Source organism: Delphinus delphis, chromosome 2 (genome assembly GCF_949987515.2).
Source record: "Delphinus delphis chromosome 2, mDelDel1.2, whole genome shotgun sequence".
Taxonomy (NCBI): Eukaryota; Metazoa; Chordata; class Mammalia; order Artiodactyla; family Delphinidae; genus Delphinus; species Delphinus delphis.
Window position 1 is genome coordinate 17,088,722 of NC_082684.1, and position 22,337 is coordinate 17,111,058.

Here is a 22,337-nt window from a genome sequence, read left to right on the forward strand (position 1 = left end):
GTTTCCGTTTAAAAGTATTTGTGTGATTCACTGTTTCTGAAAAATATTAATAACATGTGTTTAATCCTGGATATCTTTAAGGGCAATTGGAGAAAAAAAGCGATGTTAGCTTCCAGACTAAAATGTGGGTAGTCAAAGAGGTTAAAAATTCCCTACTGACATTTAAATAGAAACAAAACCACCAGAACAAAAGCAAGATAAACTAGCAACACCAAAACTCCAATAAAATATACAAACTTTAAGAACAACAGATCAGTCTTGAAGAAGTCTTCCCTGCTTGCTTATATGTGCAAATTTTGCATTTTTTCATGGAAAAATTGTTTTGTATTCTATTTAGTTAGTGTGCACAGAGATTATTTATCCCCATTAGTGCATTTTGTGGCTAAGTTTTGACCATCTGAGAGACAATTGTTTTTGCATAGCCAGCCGAATTAGTCATGCACTTGTTCTTAGCTGGTTACTTAAACGTGTCAAAGCATTGAAGTGACTTTTTGAGCTATTGGTTTTTGCTTGAAGAAATCAAGTAATTTTTTATCTGAAACGGATTTATTTTGAATTATTTGCATGCTGAACTCAATAGTTTTATATATGGTTTTAGAAAATATTGTTTCTTTGTGCTGAAGTTCATGATATAAGAAACCATGAGTGTCATTTATTGTATTATTTTGAACTCCAAGTTGTCTTTAAAAGGTATACAGCATACATAAGAAGAATTTTCCAAATGATCATTTACCTTTTCAAGAGTCAATTTAGGAAGTACCAGATTATGAAAAAGGTTTCCTATAAGCACGCAATGGTATTATTTGTACTTTATGTTGGAAGATAATGTATTGAGTAAAGCTTTTACTTTTACTCATTAAAGTGAACATTGGGTGTTTCTTCCTGGACTAGAAATGGAGGAATGAATCTACAAGTGATTGAATTTGATTAAAACAAAGTCCCATGGTGAGGGGTGGGATGAATCGGGAGATTGGGATTGACATATATACACTAATATGTATAACTAATAAGAACCTGCTCTCTAATAAAATAAAATAATATTCAAAAGAAAAAAACAGAGTCCCATGAAGTATAAAAACTATGCTTTCTTTGTGTTTGAGAATATGGTCAGAATTTTTCTTTTATGATTCTTTACAGTCTCCATTTCCCATTCTCACTAGGAATTAAAAGTGAAAAGGCATGAAGGAAAAGGAAGAAATATTGGAAACGTTTCAGGAGGATTCTAATATGCAGCTTGATGCATATTTAATTCTGAAAAAAGAAAACTGTCTGTAGGGGTGTAAGTGTAAAACACCATTTCACAGTGACAATGATTTTTTCATGTCATGCATGTGTATGAGTTTCCCTGAATCAACTGGAATGTAATACCTACAAGTTAATTAGATGTGCTGAAAATGTAAATGTTCAGCATTCTCAAAATGTCTAGTTAATTCAGGTCTCACCCAGGCAACTATGTTATCTTTTTAACTACATTGTTTTCCAAGGTGTGACATTCATTTGTGAGTACCATCCTATGAACCTTTTAAATATAATAAAAGGGTATTTGAGTTGCATGGTCAGTCAACATCTAACATAAAATCTTAAACCTCTGGTTTTGAAAAAGAACAATGTGGATTACTGAGTGTTGTTTTTTATAGAACAAATACAATTACTTGTCAAAAGAGACAAAGAAGAGAATTACTGTTGGTATTCTGGTCAAAACTTGGTTGATTCATCATGAAAATTGAAACTACTCTAGAGAATGAATGGATTTTAACTTATTTGTCTTAGTGAGGGGAATGAAGTCACAGAGAAGATGTATGGATCATAAAGCAAAATCAATATAGATACTCAGTTAAAGAAAATCATTTTATATTTGTGTCAATTGAAATGGAAAAGGACCTGTTCCTACAAAGAAAGATGAAACATTGCTGCTTATGAATTTTTATTTTCCTTGTTCTTTACTTTATTAATATGTTTTTAGTTTGTTCATTTTGAAAATTACAGGATATTACAGTGCAAATATATGTTCCTTTTCATTTTGCTATTTCATTAATATTTACCTAGGTATCCTTACCTGATCTCAGATCTTAATACAATGTCTGCTCTAGAATTTGGAGGTAAGGATAGGGTTTCTTTTGTTTCCTGAATTTTCATACACAAAAAAGAGGATCAGCAAGAGCTTTTTGCATCCACAAATATGAACTAAAATGGGTACATAACAACTATTAAATGTTTTTTTGGAGAAATATCATGGTTGGTCCATGAAGTGACTCTAAGTACAAATCCAGAGAAAGTTCCCCAAAGGTATTAGTTGCTAGGTCATTTTTAAAAAATAACTTCTAAAACAAGATGACATAAATTATTTTCAATTAGAGAAAATCAAAGATTTGTAATTTCATTACGGAGGAGTGAATTTAAAGCAATACCTTTCTTACGCCCAGAGTATAATCTCTCTTACGGCCTCCATCATCACCCAATCCAGAAAGAGACAGGAGACATAAAACAAGTTACCAACAATTTTATTTAGTCATTGCTGTTCCATAAATTATGAATATTTTCATGCTTCATTTCAAAGACACCTTTAGAAAACTTTTGTGCAACAAAGCTATCAAAGTTGCATGATTTTATTTATAAGTGTCAGATGCAGTGTTTTCCAGTATGTCTATAATTCCATCAATGATATGGGTTCTGAAGCACACCTTGCAAGTGTCTTCATTTATAAACTTTGTGATCATGACTGTAGTTTGTCTGGCTTTGTTTCATCATCAATATTACAAATAAGGTCATATGCATGTTTGCCTACTTCTTGGGAGAACCAACAGATTAATCCATATATCAGAACCTTATAAGTTATTAACACACATGTGTAAGAGGCTTCCACTGCTACAATTATCTAAGAACAGTTATTCCAATTGGTTAGAGCCTAATACTCCTGCAGCCAACAACTTGGGTTCATTTTCCTAGAGAAATGATTTGTTCCTGAGCAACCTAGTAAATTTCTCTGAATCTCTACTCAACTCTTATGCTCATGCTGTTGACTATGATGAAATCAAGCATGAAAATGCTGAAGATTCAGTGCAAATGTTCTGACCCACTTGGAACAACAACTCAGGGTGCATGTCCCATTGACAGCTATTCAATAGCATCAGCTTTTCTGTAAAACTCAGCATCTTTTGGAATGCAGTGGTGTTATAAATCCTATCATCAGATGGGGATCTAGATTGATTGATTAGGTTATCTAGTTCACAATTATGATTTTGATTTCAAGCAGATTTAAATCAAACCGTCCAGCACACACACATGCACACACACACAAACACTGAGGAAGATATGGGTTATATGTAGCCCTCATTTCCAGAGCTGTTCATAAGCCTGTATTTAGAATTTATAACTTTCCTCCTCAACTAACCAGGCTGTATTAATTTTCATTTACTTTCAATCAGTATCTCAGCCTGTTGTTGCTCTTTATTGAGTGAGGTGGTCCAAGCCTTTGTTTTAGATCTCTTTTTGGCCCCATCTGTATAGAATTGCTATAGAATTCCATTAACACTGAACAAGGTAATTCTGGAACATTATAAACCCTGGATTGCACCTATGTTCCTTCCTGTCCCCACTATATGGCAGCAATCCTATCTCACTCTGATGGTCATGATCAATCATACCAGGCAGCTCTGTAAACCCTTTTTGTTCTGTTCATCTGTTGGCATCAAGAGCCCAAAATTGCCAGTGGCAATTTAGCTTCTGATTTAATAGAACTAGGCCCTGCTATGCCCACTGGGATGGTTTTCTCCCTTGTGTAATGAAACCTCTGAACTGAAAGCCCAGAGTCATGGGGGAAAGGAAGCAGATATTCTGTGAGTAGTATTACATTGTGCAATAGGAAGAGGTGAAACCCAACTTCCTGCCCTTAGTTTCTGTGTCTATGAATACTGGATGTAGGAAAAACAACACCATAAATCAGTTGTGGTTCAAAGGATATCACTTTCATCTGGAGGTGATATTGGACAATTGTGCCATAACAAAGACATTAAGCAGTTTGTCATTCTGTATGGTCAGCTGCTTCTGAGTTACTGATAAAAGAAAAGACCCACAACAACAATGTACATCAATATATTGCCTTTATTTATTCATTCCTTTGTTAATGTGTTTGTGTGTTTCTTGTTAATTGGTAAAGGGAATTCCTACATCAACAGCAATGTTGAGTGGTGTTGTAACTAAATGGTGTCCCCTCAAAATTATGTTGAAGCCTTAACCATCGAAGTGACTGTATTTAGAGACAGGGTCTTTAGGAGGTAATTAAGGTTAAATGCATTAATAAGAGTGTGGCCTTAATCTTATAGGATTGGTGTCCTTGTAAAAAGAGGGACACCAGAACTCTCTCTCTCTCATCCATGTAAAGACCTAGCAAGAAGGTGATTATCTACAAGCTAGGATGATAGCTTTCAACAGAAAATGGACCTTGATGGTCCTTGATCTTGGAATTTTCAGCCTCCAAAACAGTGTGAAAATAAATTTCTGTTGTTTAAGCTACCCAGTCAATGGTATTTTGTTATGGCAGTCCCAGCAGACTAATACAAGTGTTTAGTTTTATTATTGTTTTAAAATATGTAGTTTACCTGTGAGGTGGAAAAAGCAAAACCAAACTGAGAATATGACTCTTAGAAAGGGTAAAATGTCACCTTCATCATGGTGGAAGAAGGCCAAATGCCAAAAGGTGATTGTCCGGTCTTCTGGCATACATTGCCATATTGATTCTCAGTTTTGGCGTTGGTCCTGGAAAGTACATCAGTTAGCATTGGATAAGTGAGATCAAAGTAGCTGAACATGAGTATAATTTATACATCCTTAAAGCTACCATGATTAATGTGTTTTTTTGTTCATGATCTCATTAAGTCTTTTCCAGGGTGGTTGGAAAGAATACTAGCTGATATTGCTATAAAAGTCATTTTGTGACCCTAATTACTAAGAAGCTCCTTTGAAGTGGGGGCATTTTTGTGAAGATTCCTGTAGAATACAAATTTTCCTATACTCGGAGTAAATTTTAAGAGCTGCATCCACATAATTCCTTTCCAAATCTCATGTCATCAACCATCCAGTCAGGTTGCTTCTAAGCTCCTGACCATTCTATCAAAACCAAGAATCACTAAATATCCATATCTCAAACCTTTCAATATTTTCAAGCAAGGCAGAGAACAGCTTCAGTAAACTGGGAAGAGTGTCACTTCTGCTGCCAAAAGAGTCTAAGAGTGGATTGAGTTTTGGTATTTGTAATCCTCTGATTCCTCATATAAGCCAATTTTCTAAAGATTATAGGTCCATTCTTTCCATATCCCTAAATGTCCTTTGAGAGGCTGTGAATTCAATTAACATCATAATTTAGCAACCCACAGAAGCAAACTCTGTCTGGGATTTGGCTTTTAGTCCAGTGGCTCTAAGAGATAAGGAAATCTTTCAGAGAAGACATAGGAATTTTTTGGTTTTTCTGTCTGCATTTGAACAACAATAACAACAACAGCAAGGGGATTTGAACTTATCAAATTATTCATTTAATATTTCCAATCCCACTGGAGTAAATCACTCTACTCTGCAGTCTTGAATTTTATTTCTCATGTTGTTGGCTCTCTAAACATTATTTTCAGTGGGTGCTTCTTCCAGGTGACCACTGATAATAACATAAGTGGTTTGTCATTTCCTATTGCGTATCATGGACTGCCAGACATCCTTCCGTTAATGCTCATTAGAATTTATTTTATTATTGCCTTAAGTCTCAACTGACTCAAAATAACATACTCCAGATTCTCCTTATTTCTCTGAATGTCTTTGTCTTACAACAATTCCTTGTGCCAATTCCTGTGTTACCTTCTTGTATACATGAAACAGATGAAGGGTTTAACTAAAGAGCACTGGTCATTCAAAGAATATCCGGGAAGGCTACAGAATTAGGCAAGGGAAATGGGCAGGGATAAGGTAGGTTAAGTGGTAGCCAGGACCACAGCAAAACCATGTTACAAACTGATCTAGTGCTGATGATACTGACTACTGGCTGCCAAGCTTGCATTGCTTTCGTCACCCCACTGCCTCTAGAAATTGCTTTGCATTTTTGACACTCTGCTCCTAGAATTTCAATGCTACTGCCACACCTTCTCTGCTTCTTAGCAAATATCTAGTGAGAAGCCTGCAATGGGGACACCTGCTTAGCAATAGTGACTGGGTAGACATTGTCAACTGTAGGAGACAGTATGTGTTTCCCTATTATTACCCATATGGTTTATGGACATATACAAATGATTGGCTAACTGAACACTCATTCCTGTCTCTTTTCCCTTGACCATTTCCTCTAAGTATTTTCAGTTCAAGCTTCTATTTGAATTAGAAGTGGCCATCTGAAATCTTTTTAGCCAATGAGACATATGTTGAATTATGCTGATGGATTTCTGGGAATGTTTTTGCTCTTCCTGATAGTAAAGGTAGTTTCAACTGATGTCCCTGCATTGCTTTCAATGTGGGCATAAGGCCTGGAGTTGTAGCAATCACTTGTGACTGTAACAAGAATAGAAAAATTACAGAGATGCAAACACTGACAATATTGAACCAGTGAATCAATGCTAGAAAAAACAAGGTACAGACTTCTTGTTTTTTTTTTTTGTTTTAAATAAATGAATAAGGTTTTTTATTTTTTTTTAAGTCTAACATCAACTTACAGTAGCTGCATGTAACATGGAAATGTTTTACAGACTTCTTGTAATGTAAGAAAAATAAACCCCTGTTTGTTTAGGCTTTTGAACTCAAGTTTACTATTACTTGAAGCTTAACACATTTTAATGAATATAGTGGAGAATTCCCCAGATCCTGGGGAATAAATAAAACTCATTTCTATTTTAAACACTAAATATAATTAAATTGATACTGATTTACCCAAGTTTACATCTGAAATTGTTATTGAGAATATTACAGATTTAGGTGGATAGTGTGTGAGTTGATGACAACTTCTTCCAAATACATTTGGAAGTCTGATCCATAAAATACATACTTTTCCTATTAAACTCATGTAGGCTAACATATGGATAATAGTTTATATTTCTTAAATTTATTCTCCATTTCATGATGAAGCACAACCACTGCTTCATGTTTTCCCCCAGCAAGTAAGTATAAGACTAAATGTAACTAACAGATTTTTAAATATAAAGTGATATGTAAAAGTAAGATAACATAGCAATCTACCTCTCTGACACTCAGCTAAGATAATCACAGATTCAAGACTCTACATGAAAATAATAAACTTGTGTAAAAATTCAAATGCCACAAAACAAACTTAATATATTTATGTTCTAGTTTTTTGACATCGTTGCCAAACTGGTTGTAATCCAAATTCCTTTTGGGACCAGACAAGTAACATAAATGAGGCCAGGTATAAGAACGCATGCGTACATTGAAAGAATGGCTGCACCTAAGGGGAATCAAAAACAGATACTCTACCAAAGGAGGAGAAGCCGGTTAGCTCCAGCTCATGTGGTCATGCTGGAATGCAGCACATTTGTCAGATATTCTAGCTGTCAACAGAAGCTAAACATTCCAGATTTCTAGGTGAATTTTTAATGTTTTTCAATTTTACTCAATTAAACAATAATTAGAATCTGTATCGGATTTTGGGTCAATAACAAGTGACTTTCACATCAGGGAAAGACGGTTACTGAGTAGAGTCCTTGTATTTTAAGGCTGAGAAAAGATACATTATGTAAAACAACATATACACACAGAGGATTATAAACAGAAATAAACGGAATCAACAGAAATACTCAATCAAAATGTTTTACTTTCAAGGACTTCCTAGTGGAAGTAATTACTAAGGAAGGCAGGAGGGCTTTGCTAAGTATGCAGGGATGATGCTATATACTAACATATTTTCAAATCAATTTTTAATTTACTTTCTACTAATGAAATACTGATGACATTATATTTACTTGTTCAATTTTTTATTATTAGAGGAATGCTAGTAACAAATAAACTCTCGTCATAGTGTTATATAATAACATGAGTTAATTTCTTATTTCTATTATGTCTAATTGACTCAGAAGTCAGGGATGAGAGAACTTTCCTTTACGTTATCATCCAGGGACCAAGTCTGACATAGGCTACACAAGTTTCAACACATAGCTTCCATGGACATTGATATTTACTCAAAAGGAGGGATGAGTATTTTTATGGGCCAAGATTGGTTGTACCGTTCATTTATTCTCTTTGTACTCCATATTTTAGAACTGAATCCCAATGTCTCAACTGGGATACAAGAAGGATATATATAAAATTTTACATCTTTATTAGAATATAATTGCTTTACAATGGTGTATTAGTTTCTGTTTTATAACAAAGTGAATCAGTTATATGTATATATATGTTCCCATATCTCTTCCTTCTTGCGTCTCCCTCCCTCCTACCCTCCCTATCCCACCCCTCCAGGTGGTCACAAAGCACCAAACTGATCTCCCTGTGCTATGCGGCTGCTTCCCACTAGCTATCTACCTTACGTTTGGTAGTGTATATATGTCCATGCCTCTCTCTCGCTTTGTCACAGCTTATCCTTCCCCCTCCCCATATCCTCAAGTCCATTCTCTAGTAGGTCTGTGTCTTTATTCCTCTCTTACCCCTAGGTTCTTCATGACATTTCTTTTTTCTCTTAAATTCCATATATATATGTTAGCATATGGTATTTGTCTTTCTTTTTCTGACTTACTTCACTCTGTATGACAGACTCTAGTTCTATCCACCTCATTACAAATGTCTCAATTTCATTTCTTTTTATGACTGAGTAATATTCCATTGTATATATGTGCCACATCTTCTTTATCCACTTATCTGATGATGGACACTTAGGTTGTTTCCATCTCTGGGCTATTGTAAATAGAGCTGTAATGAACATTTTGGTACATGACTCTTTTTGAATTATGGTTTTCTCAGGGTATATGCCCAGTAGTGGGATTGCTGGGTCATATGGTAGTTCTAATTGTAGTTTTTTAAGGAACCTCCATACTGTTCTCCATAGTTGCTGTACCAATTCACATTCCCACCAGCAGTGCAAGAGTGTTCCCTTTTCTCCACACCCTCTCCAGCATTTATTGTTTCTAGATTTTTTTGATGATGGCCATTTGACAGGTGTGAGATGATATCTCATTGTAGTTTTGATTTGCATTTCTCTAATGATTAATGATGTTGAGTGTTCTTTCATGTGTTTGTTGGCAGTCTGTATATCTTCTTTGGAGAAATGTCTATTTAGGTCTTCTGCCCATTTTGGGATTGGGTTGTTTGTTTTTTGTTATTGATCTGCATGAGCTGTTTATAAATTTTGGAGATTAATCCTTTGTCGGTTGCTTCATTTGCAAATATTTTCTCCCATTCTGAGGGTTGTCTTTTGGTCTTGTTTATGATTTCCTTTGATGTGCAAAAGCTTTGAAGTTTCATTAGGTCCCATTTGTTTATTTTTGTTTTTATTTCTATTTCTCTAGGAGGTGGGTCAAAAAGGATCTTGCTGTGATTTATGTCATAGAGTGTTCTGCCTATGTTTTCCTCTAAGAGTTTTTATTCAATGGCTGGACTGTGGCTTTCAAGCAACAGCCTTACCATGAGCAAGGCAACATGAATAATCAGTGAATATCTAGCCATCACTGACACAGATATCTAGATTTTATTCATTAAATATATTTCCACTGGCTTTCTTACTCCATATGTTTTGGCTATATTAACAATTAATTTATATACTTCAATAAAAATGTGTTTTTTCACAAGTCATATGTAGCAATTTTACTGAATTATAATATTTAGATTGGTTATATATAATTTTCCAAACTGTGTCCCATTCAATTCCATTTGACTTCATTGGCTTCACCAGTAATTTTTTGATTATCTACTATGTGCCAAGCATTGTGATGGTTTCAAGAGGAAAAAAATTGTGTAAAAAAACACCTGGTATAATTGTAGCTTTGGTGGATGAATTATATGCACTGATAGAGCATATACATGCTCACTAGAATGTAAAGAATTGAAGGAGGAAAACATGTAGAGCCATGGTAATTTACAGTAATTAACAGTACACCTCAAAAGGCTGAAATGTCCCTGAATAGAGTGGGACTCTAACTCATAAATCTATTGACTTATGTCAACAGATCAGGAAGGCTTAGAACTTGAACGTACAAATACTTTAGAACAGGGCTCCCCAACCCCGGGCGTGGACTGGTTCCTGTCTGCAGCCTGTTAGGAACCGGGCCACAGAGCAGGAGGTGAGTGGCAGGTGAGCGAATCTTCATCTGCCGCTCCCCATCGCTCGCATTACCACTTGAACCATTCCCCCACACCTTCTGTGGAAAAATTGTCTTCCACGAAACCAGTCCCTAGTGCCAAAAAGGTTGGGGACCGCTGCTTTAGAAGATGAGAGAAACACATCATGATAATAACAGGGGACAATGTAAAAATCTACAAAAAATAGATCCTCCCCAAGGTAACATTGCTTTGTACCCCCTTCTCTCCAAGCCAGCCATCCACCCATGGGAATACATTTATATACAGACACACACACACACACACACACACACACACACACACATGCACACACACACACACACACAGAATACTGGATCTTTCAAATTCAGGGACAATTCAAATTTCAAAACAGAGGTGTGAAGGAGGTTTCACACAGAAAATGAGTATTCAGTGAAAATTTGCAAGCCACAGAAAACAATGACAACTCATATCCCTTTCTCTTAATCTGTTCTCACAATTCCTGCAGCTAGTTCACCTATCCTTCAAAAGCAGAGTACAGATTCATTCTTAGACAGGCTGAAGAACTAAGGGAGGAAAACCATAGGTAACTTTATATTGGATATGGGGGCTTCCACAAGAAAAGTCAGGATCTTCGTATGCTGAGGGCCACCAGTTAATAAGTCCTACACCTGGACAGAGTTCCAATCAACAGTCAAGCCTCATAAGACATGAAAAATAAAATTCAACCTTAACTAACATGTAAAAGCAATCTCACAGGAAACAGAAGCCAAGGAGCAGAAGAAAAGTTCAACGAAATTATAAGCGGTATTCTGAGAGGTATAAGGGAATATACTTTTTGTTGTTGTTGTTTCAATAAGAAAGGACCACTTAATCTCTTTATGTGTCATTTGTGAAATTATCTCATAATATAACTATAAAGATTACATTAAAGAATATATATATATATTATATACTTAGAACAATATATATGTATAACACACTTAGAACAATGCCAGGAACATAAAAAATGATACATAAATGTTAACTATTATTTTTAAGCCAAGGTATAGTGTGAACTACACGTTTATAATTACTCCATAAATTTTTAAGACTGAGGACAGTATTCTAATTAAATTAATTTTACAATCTGAAAATGAAATGGAGAAAACAACTCCATTTATAATAGCATCATAGTATAAAAATATTAAAATATTTAGTAATAAATTTAACAATGGCAGTATAGAACTCGTACACTGAAAAGCACAAAAAATTGCTGAAAGAAATTAAATAATTAAATAGTGGAAAAGACACCCATGTTCATAGATTGCAAGATATAATATGGCTAAGATGAAAAGACTTCCCAAATTGATCAAAAAATACTACCCAATCCTTGTAAAAATCTCAGTTGCTTGTTTTTGCAGAAATTTACTGACTGATCCTAAAATTCAAACAGAAATGAAGAGCTAAAATAATATTGAAAAATAAAAGAACAAGTTTGGAGGATTCAAACTTCCTAATTTCAAAACTTACTACAAATATACAGCAATTGAGAGTGTGGTACTGGCATAAGAATAAACAAAAAGATAATTGGACTAGAATTGGCAATACATTTATAAACTCTACATTTACAGTTTAATTTTTTAACATCTTTATTGGAGTAAAATTGCTTTACAATGTTGCATTAGTTTCTGCGTATAACAAAATGAAACAGCTATATGTATATATATTTATATCCCCGTATCCCCTCCCTCTTGTACCTTCCTTCCACTCCCCGATCCCATCCCTCTAGGGAGTCACAAAGCACGGAGCTGATCTCCCTGTGTTATGCAGCTGCTTCCCACTAGCTAGCTATTTTACATTTGGTAGTGTATATAAGTCAATGCTACTCTCTCACTTCATCCCAGCTTACCTTTCCCCCGTGCCCCGTGTCCTCAAATCCATTCTCTACATCTGCGTCTTTATTCCTGTCCTGCTCCTAGGTTCATCAGAACGATTTTGACAAGGGTGCTGAGACAATACAGTGAGAGAAAGAATACTCTTTTTAACAAATGTTGCCAGAACAACTGGACAGCGACATGTAAAAGAATGAAGTGGAACCCCTACTTAATTTTATTTATACCTCATATATAAAAATGAAAAAAAATAGCTCTTAAATCTAAAGTTAAAAGGTAAACTATAAAACTCTTAGAAGCATAGGAGAAAATTGTTGTGGCATTCATTCAGGCAATAGTTTTTATGACACTAAAAGTGCAGACAACAAAATTAGATAAATTGGAATCCATAAATATTTTAAGGTTTTGTGCTTCTAAAGACACCATAAAGAAAATAAAATGACAACTTATAAAAATTAAAAAAAATTTGCAAGTCATATATCTCATCAGAAAACTACTTCTAGAATATACAAAGAACACTTACGACTCAACAATAAGGTGGCAACCTAATTTAAAAATAGACAAAGGAATTGAATAGATATTTCACCATAGAAGATATTCAAATGACCAGTAAGCACATGAGATACTCAAAGGTTATTAGTCATTAGGGGAATACAAATCAAAACCATAATGAGATACCTTATCATACCCACTAGGATGGCCAGACAATAACAAGTGGTGTGGAGAATGTGTAGTAATTAGAACACTCATACACTGTCGTGGGTAAGACTGTAAAATGTTGCAGCAACTTTGGAAAACAGTTTGACCGTTCATAAAACTGTTAAACATAGATTTAACATACAATCTAGAAATTACACTCCTAGGTACATGTCCAAGAGAATGAAAACATACGTCTAAAAAAGTGTATGCTAATGATCATGGCAGAATTATTCTTAGTAGCCAAAAAGTGGAAACAACTCAAATGAACATCAATGTGATGAATGGGTAAATCAAATATGATATACCCATTCAATGGAATATTATTTGGCAATGAGAAGAAATAAAGGATACATGCTACAATATGGTTAAACCTTGAAAACATTATGCTAAGTGAAAGGAGTTATGCAGAAAAGGCCACAGCTGTATGATTCTATTATATGAAATATCCATAATAGGAAAATCCAATGAGAAAGAGAATAGAATAATGCTTTCCCAGGACTTGGGGCAGAAGATAACTGGGAGTGAATGCTAAGGAGTATAGTTTCCTTGGGGGGTAACAAAAATGTTTTAAAGTTAGGTAGTGATGATGGTTGCACAAATCTGTGAATATAGAAAAAACACTGAACTATACACTTTAAGGGGTGAATGTTATGGTATGTAAATTACATCACAATAAACTTGATATAAAATAGTTTAAAAATTAAATTAATCTTATTAGAATGAAGAACAATAATGCCAAAGCTTATCATGAAACAGAAGACACACACACACACACACACACACACACACACAGAGAGAGAGAGAGAGAGAGAGAGAGAGAGAGAGAGAAATTTTAATAAGAAAGAATCCTAAGCACAAGTAAGGAGTTATGGATGATTGGAGAATTGAATTAAAAGTATTTTAATGTTCTTAGAAGACTCAAACCTTACATTACATAGGGCAATTCATCTGATATGTATTCATCATAAACCATGAAATAGAGCTGGTGATGGAAGAGTGGATATAGATGCTAGAAATTAAGGGATGGATGAAACTTTTTTAGATGTAAAAAAGTTCTTTGATATAATCATGTTCACACATCTTGTAAATGGTATGGCCAAAAAGGAACCCAAGTGATTCATATTCTGGTTCCAAGTTGACATGAGAATACATTAGAGCAGTGGTCCCCAACCTTTTTGGCACCAGGGACTGGTTTCATGGAAGACAATTTTTCCAAGGACGGGGGGGTAGGGGGGATGATTCAGGGGGTAATGCAAGAGATGAGGAGTAGTGGATGAAGCTTCTCTCATTCCCCTGCCACTCACCTCCTGCAGTGTGGCCCAGTTCCTAACAGGCCTAGGACCAGTACCAGTCTGCGGCCTGGGGGTTGGGGACTTCTGTGTTAGAGTGTGATTATTTTCATCCACATACTGTATTTGTTTTTTAATTCCATTTCTGTATATGTCACATAAACTAGTCAGCAATAGCATAGAAACTAATCACATGTTCCAAATATGTCAAAATTAGAATGTACTTGAGCAACTCAAATGCCTTTCTAAAATTTAAAAGTAACATGCAATATTACACAGTTCTTTTTTTATTTATTATATTATTAATTTGAGTAGTAGTATGACATTGGCATAAAATGATTTATCAGCTATAGTCCCATGCTGCTTGTTTTGCATGATTCTATTATCCTCTTTCTGAATTATGACTTTATTCATTATTTTTCTATCATTTCAATAAATAATTAGATTTACTTCACTGCAAGTCTGCAGGGTCTTTTATTGCAAGTGACTTCTTCAAAGGATTATATATAGATTCATTATCCTACAGTTACACTATTAACCTACACTTTTTCTAAATAAACCAGGTTTCAAAAAATGTCATATGATGCTTACAATATCTATTATTTATTATTTTCAGGTAAAAAAAGTGATTTTTGCTTATTTGGCTATTTCTAATGCTAGTTCTTTAAACATGTTCTCTTCAGATTAGATCTAGAAGTCTAATATGAGAAAATAAGGACTTTGGGTAGTTAACCAGGTAAATGAGGCAAGATATACCTTTTAAACTATTAGTGTTAATGTTACATATGTAACATTTCATCTCCTCCTCTTCCTCTTTCTCTTCTTCCTTCTCACCTTTTCTTTCCTACTTCAACTATATAGTCAAACAGATTAAATGGCCAGAATTCATGTGTGAAACCACTTCTAAGCATTCTTTTTATGCTACAGTCTGTTAATTTGAAGTTTAGAGTTTTCTCTAAGAGATACATTAGAAATATTAAGGATCATAAGAGACTTCTGCAAGCAACTATATGCCAATAAAATGGACAAGCTAGAAGAAATAGACAAATTCTTAGAAAAGTACAACTTTCCAAGACTGACCTAGGAAGAAATAGAAAATATGAACAGACCAATCACAAGCACTGAAATTGAAACTGTGATTAAAAATCTCCCAACAAACGAAAGTCCAGGACCAGATGGCTTCACAGGTGAATTCTATCAAACACAGAGAAGAGTTAACACCTATCCTTCTCAAACACTTGTAAAATATTGCAGAGGGAGGAACACTCCCAAACCCATTCTATGAGGCCACCATCACCTTGATACCAAAACCAGACAAAGATATCACAAAAAAAGAAAATTACAGGCCAATATCAGTGATGAACATAGATGCAAAAATCCTCAACAAAACACCAGCAAACAGAATCTAACAACATATTAAAAGGATCATATACCATGATCAAGTGGGATTTATCCCAGGGATGCAAGGATTCTTCAATAAACATAAATCAATCAATGTGATACACCATATTAACAAACTGAAGAATAAAAAACATATGATCATCTCAATATAAGCAGAAAAACTTTGGACAAAGTTCAATGCCCATTTATGATAAAAACTCTCCAGAAAGTGTGCATAGAGAGAACTTACCTCAACATAATAAAGGCCATATATGACAAACACACAGCCAACATTGTTCTCAATGGTGAAAAACAAGCATTTCCACTAAGATCAAGAATAACACAAGGTTGCCCACTCTCATCACTATTATTCAAAAGAGTTTTGGAACTTTTAGCCACAGCAATCAGAGAAGAAAAATAAATAAAAAGAATCCAAATTGGAAAAGAAGTAAAATTGTCACTGTTTGCAGATGACATGATACTATACATAAGAAAATCCTAAAGATGCCACCAGAAAACTACTAGAACTAATCAATGAATTTGGTAAAGTTGCAGGATACAAAATTAATGCACAGAAATCTCTTGCATTCCTGTGTACTAACAACAAAAGATCAGAAAGAGAAATTAAGGAAACAATCCCATTTACCATTGCAACAAAAAGAATAAAATACCTAGGAATAAACCTACCTAAGGAGGCAAAAGACCTGAACACAGAAAACTATAAGATACTGATGAAAGAAATCAGGGATGACACAAACAGATGGAGAAATATACCATGTTTTTGTATTGGAAGAATCAATATTGTGAAAATGACTATACTACCCAAAGCAATCTTCAGATTCAATGCAAAACCTATAAATTACCAACAGCATTTTTCACAGAATTAGAACAAAAAATTTTACAATTTATATGGAAAGACAAAAGACCCCAAATAGCCAAAGCAATCTTGAGAAAGAAAAATGGAGCTGGAGGAATCAGGCTCCCTGACTTCAGACTATACTACAAAGTTACAGTAAACAAGACAGTATGGTACTGGCACAAAAACAGAAATATAGATTAATGGAACAGAATAGAAAACTCAGAGATAAACCCACACACCTATGGTCATCTAATCTATGACAAAGGAGGCAAGAATATACAATGGAGAAAAGACAGCCTCTTCAATAAGTGGTGCTGGGAAAACTGGACAGCTACATGCAAAAAGAATGAAATTAGAACACTTCCTAACACCATACACAAAAATAAACTCAAAATGGATTAAAGACCTAAATGTAAGGCCAGACACTATAAAACTCTTAGAGGAAAACCTAGGCAGAACACTCTTTGATATAAATCACAGCAAGATCTTTTTTGACCCACCTCCTAGAGTAAGGAAAATAAAAACAAAAATAAACAAATGGGACCTAATGAAAACTTAAAATCTTTTGCACATCAAAGGAAACCATAAACAAGACAAAAAGGCAACCCTCAGAATTGGAGAAAATATTTGCAAATGAAGCAAATGATAAGGGATTAATCTCCAAAATATACAAACAGCTCATGCAGCTCAATATCAAAAACAAAAACACCCAATTGAAAAATGGGCAGAAGACCTAAATAGACATTTCTCCAAAGAAGACATACAGATGGCCAACAAACACATGAAAAGATGCTCAACATCACAAATTATTAGAGAAATGCAAATCGAAACTACAATGACGTATCATCTCACACCAGTGAAAATGGCCATCATCAAAATATCTACAAACAATAAATGCCAGAGAGGGTGTGGAGAAAAGGGAACCCTCTTGCACTGCTGGTGGGAATGTAAATTGATACAACCACTATGTAGAACACTATGGAGATTCCTTAAAAAACTAAAAGCAGAACTATCATATGACCCAGCAATCCCACTACTGGTCATATACCCAGAGAAAACCATAATTCAAAAAGAAGCATGTACCACAATGTTCATTGCATCACTATTTACAATAGCCAGTACATGGAAGAAACTTAAATGTCCATCAACAGAGGAATGGATAAAGAAAATATGGTACATATATAAGATAGAATATTAGTCAGCCATAAAAAGGAAGGAAACTGGGTCATTTGCAGAGACATGGATGGACCTAGAGACTGTCATACGGAGTGAAGTAAGTCAGAAAGAGAAAAACAAATACCGTATGCTAGCACATATATATGGAATTAAAAAAAATGGTTCTGAAGAACCTAGGGGTAGGACAAGAATAAAGATACAGACGTAGAGAATGGACTTGAGGACATGGAGAGGGGGAAGGGTAAACTGGGATGAAGTGAGAGTGGCATGGACATATATACACTATCAATATAAAATAGATAGCTAGTGGGAAGCAGCCGCATAGCACAGGGCGATCAGCTCGGTGCTTTCTGTCCACCTAGAGGGGTCGGATAGGGAGGGTAGGAGGGAGACACAAGAGGGAGGAGATATGGGGATATATGTATATGTATAGCTGATTCACTTTGTTATACAGCAGAAACTAACACATTATTGTAAAGCAAATATACTCCAATAAAGATGTTAAAAAACAAACAAAACAAAACAAAAGTCTACAGGGGAAAAAAAAAGGCAGAGATCCTGTCCATAGGAACACATATATGCAGAGTCTCTGCACTTTTTCCATGCAAGATTCATATTTCCCTTGTATTCAATAAGCTGTAACCCTGTGTTCACTGACCCTTGTTTTTTGTTTGGTTGGCTCTTAGGAGAATTATATTTTCGGGCCAGAAATCTTAATATAGAACATGCACTCCTGATTGTATAAGACATAACTTTGAATGATGACATAAGGAGCAATGACAGCAGTTGTGTCTTTAACCATAAAACCTATAAACCACATATAAATAAATGTATATACATTCTTCTTTGATTGAAGGTTGAATGGGTTTTCCATATCCTTGCTAAGAATAGCATCATTACTTCATCAAGACACATCTGCAACTAGATTCTATCACTATGTATGAACACAGTGGAAATGAAGGCAGCTCTAGAAAATCACAAATGTGATTAGATGTCCTTGGACCCTCAATATATCGTTGTGTCTTTTTCTTTAGCCAAAAGTAAATCACATCTGCCTCTACACCAAACCATTTCTGGTCCCCAAACACGACCAGGATGCTGGCAAACATCTGCCTTCTCATCTCAGTTACTGAGATTTCATTTGTTTGGAGAAAATGATTGCAACACATGAGCTTTCCCTCTTTACTTCTCTCTCCCCCCAAAATGCTCATTTATGGAGGAACAGGTTTCAGTCTCTAAATGATTACTCTACGCTTGGCAGGTGGAGATTGCAGCGCCAGTTACGTTAATGGTGTCTGAGGTGACGCTGAGGCTTTGGAGGCTACTTGGCAGAACAGCTAGCAGGAGACTAATGAGTATCCCAGCATGACCCTGGGCCATTAAAAGGGGGGGTGTTGTGAGGAGCGGAGGAGAGAAATAAATTAGAGACCTCAGCCTCTGGTAAGAATATCAGTGAAGGCCCTTAATGGAGTCTAGAAAAGAAAATTAATCACCCATAATGACTGGGGTGTGTGCGAATATTTGATTTAATACGGCTTATAAATATTTTTCTACAGAATGATGCATGGCATCAGAGAGAGCTGAGAAGCACAATCTGAACTTGATTTAATCATGAGATGAGCAGAGTGGTGGAAGTGACAACAATTATAGGAATATGTACTTGGGGAAGACATTCTTTTCCTATTGCACTTGTGGTAATCTTGGCTGAAAAAAAGTATAGAATTCTGCTGTGAAGAATCTACCTTGGAAATCATGATCTTAAGTATTGGAGATAGTCAATTAACAATTGGCAGATTAAAATATACTTACAGATGCACTAACCTAATATCGAGTTTTTAGTAAGAATGAACAATGGAAACGTAAATTTCATAGTCACTGGGCTCTGGCATCGCATGTTAATCGTCCAAGTAAAATAATAAGAAAATAAAACTTTAAATGTTGAATAATTAAGCTGATAGAATAAAAGGTGTTTTCAGAAGAAATCAGGTTTTTTTTCTTTTATAAGGTTTAACAGGAGAAAGAGACCTTAGAAAAAATATTCATATGATTCATAGGAAATAGAAAGTCACCCTGCTGTAGGGAGAAACAAACAAGCAAAACAAAATATAGTACTGGTTATTAGACGTCATGAGTTGAAGAACTAATTCTTTAGTTAAGTATCTACCTGACCTTTTATCAAATCAGTTAATTTTCTTTTCCCTCAGTAGTCTCATACTTAACCTGAGTCTATATTTCCCAGTCCCTCAACTGAAAAATTAATCAAGATTAATGCTTAAAAATTTACAAGTTTAAATTTATTATAGTCTTAATACAGAATAACAGATGGGAAATTATATAGGGGAGTGACTCCCATAATAACTCACTAAGCAAGGATTCTGGTCCCTTTCCAATTGTGCAGACCATTTTGGCAAAAGCCAGAAGCTGTTTAGGGAGAGAAATAGACATGACCCTCCATTCCATTGACACTTCATAAGCATCAGGTCTTGGGAAGCCACTTAACTTCTTTCTGCTTTATTTCTGTTATCTGTTTTTAAAAGGTGATAATGAGTAGCATTAGTCTGAAATATTATAAAGTGTAGGAGAATTAGTAAACTAAAAATTACTTTGGAATGGAATTCTTTCACAAAAGAAAGGCACCAAAATAAGTTGTGCAAAGTCAAAGGAATCTAATAGTTTAATAACAAAAAATGAGAGAGGTCAGATTGGAGCTGTGCCTTTCAAGGAGCAGAGTGGGAAATTCTAACTCCTTGGAGGCACTTGAATAATCAGATGCAGACTCACCATCACTAACACCCACGGTATCTCTTCTATTATCCACTGCTGAATGGTGCCAAACTACATCAAAATGTAGCATCCGTTTGTACCATTTATTTACAAAACAGCAATAGAATCACAGATGTGGAAAGCAAACTTACGATTACCGGGAGGGAAAGGGGGGAGGGATAAATTGGGAGATTCAGATTGGCATATACACACTACTATATATAAAGTAGATAACCAATAAGGACCTACTATATAGCACAGGGAAATTTTTTCAGTATTGTGTAATGACCTACATGGAAAAAGAATTTTAAAAAGAGTGGATATATGTATATGTATAACTGATTAACTTTGCTGTACAGCAGAAACTAACACAACATTTTAAATCAATTACACTCCAATAAAAAATTTAAAAATAAAGATTAAAAAAATAATAATAATAAATAAAATAAAATGGGGAATATTTAAAGAAAAAAAAAAGGAATGCAGTGTCATTCCCATCCTAACCGCTACTTCAGAAGAGGGAGCCAGAAAATGGGATCAGCCTCTGTGCTCACTCTACTTGACAAAAATTGGTGAACAGCTCATTCCATCAAAGCAAAGGGGGTAGAAGACAGAATTTACACAGAGGAAATTATTATTTCACTTGTGATAATCATTTTAACCTTCTCTTGGATTATTTTTGACTTCTCTTTTTTAGATTTAGGATTTGATTCTTCCAACTTCTGAACATTTCAAGAGCCCTTTTCTTTATTTTATATCCTTTTAATCCAATTAACTGTGTCTCACTAGGAAACAATCAATTATGTAATTTTGCATATACTTATATACTTTTATAATACTTATTTTTACTGTGAAAATTTCTATGTTACATATGTTTGTAATTTTATAAAGCTCTTTATGGAAATCAGCATGTATCCAAATCCATCACTGTTTAGTGGGATAATGCTTTGAGGGTGAGAGGGAAAAGATGTGCCCATTTTGCTACATCCTCAACATTAAATATTTTAATGCCTTAATTTTGACCAAAACCAAAGAATGGTGATTTCTATTTTATTTTAATTTTCAGGCATTTAAGCACTAGTGGAAACAAATTCTATAAGTTTATCTGGCCATCTGTATTCTTTATTTTATATATTGATATTTTATATTCATGGCTGTTAGAATTTTTTAAATAAGGAGACTAGCTAGAAGATGCTCTCATTTTATTTGAGGACCCATAGCATTCTGAAAAACTTAATTTGGGGAACCATCTTTCTGCCCTCAAATGCATGATATTTGTGTGTGCAGAAGCAGGTAGTGTGTTCCATTTGTAGTTTAAGAAGATCTAATAACAGCCTAATAAACTGTAAACACTTTCCCCATCATTCCTTTAGTGTTTATATCCTTGTGTTAGAAGATTGTATAGGGTCCACAGTAATGGTGCAATTTACTATACATTCATCTGCAAACTCACTTTTTGATTTTTCAACTTATGTTTGACTGCTGATAACATGACCTTACATAGTCTTGTCACAGGTGAATGCAGACATTTGTAAGATTAGGTTTAGGAAATGGACTATTAGATGAGTAAAAGAGAAAACTCTGAGAGGAGACACAAAAAGCAAAAGCTGTTAATGCTTGGAATGCATAAGGGGAGCTTATCCCTTTCCTGTGGGTTCACCACCTCCTTCTGTAGTGATAAATTATGTGCCAGGTCAACTGCATTTGTTGCGACCCATGTAAGACAAGGCAAGCATTCAGCTCTTGACTAGAAAAGTTTTGTGATTAACTCTTCTGCAGTTTATAAGAACCAGAATGCTTATAAAGAATCCTGAAATAAAAGACATATTATGAAGCAAAGATGCTCCGTATTTATAATTTCCATTTTATTCTATACGACACTTTTAGCATATTGAAATTTCTAAAGAAGTTGCCACTAGCCGATGACCTAGAAAAATCATGTAATGCTGAGAAAGAAGGAAGTGTGTACATTTTATTTTGTTTAGCTCTCATTATTGAGACTGACATATACACACTACTATATATAAAGTAAGTAACTAAAAAGGA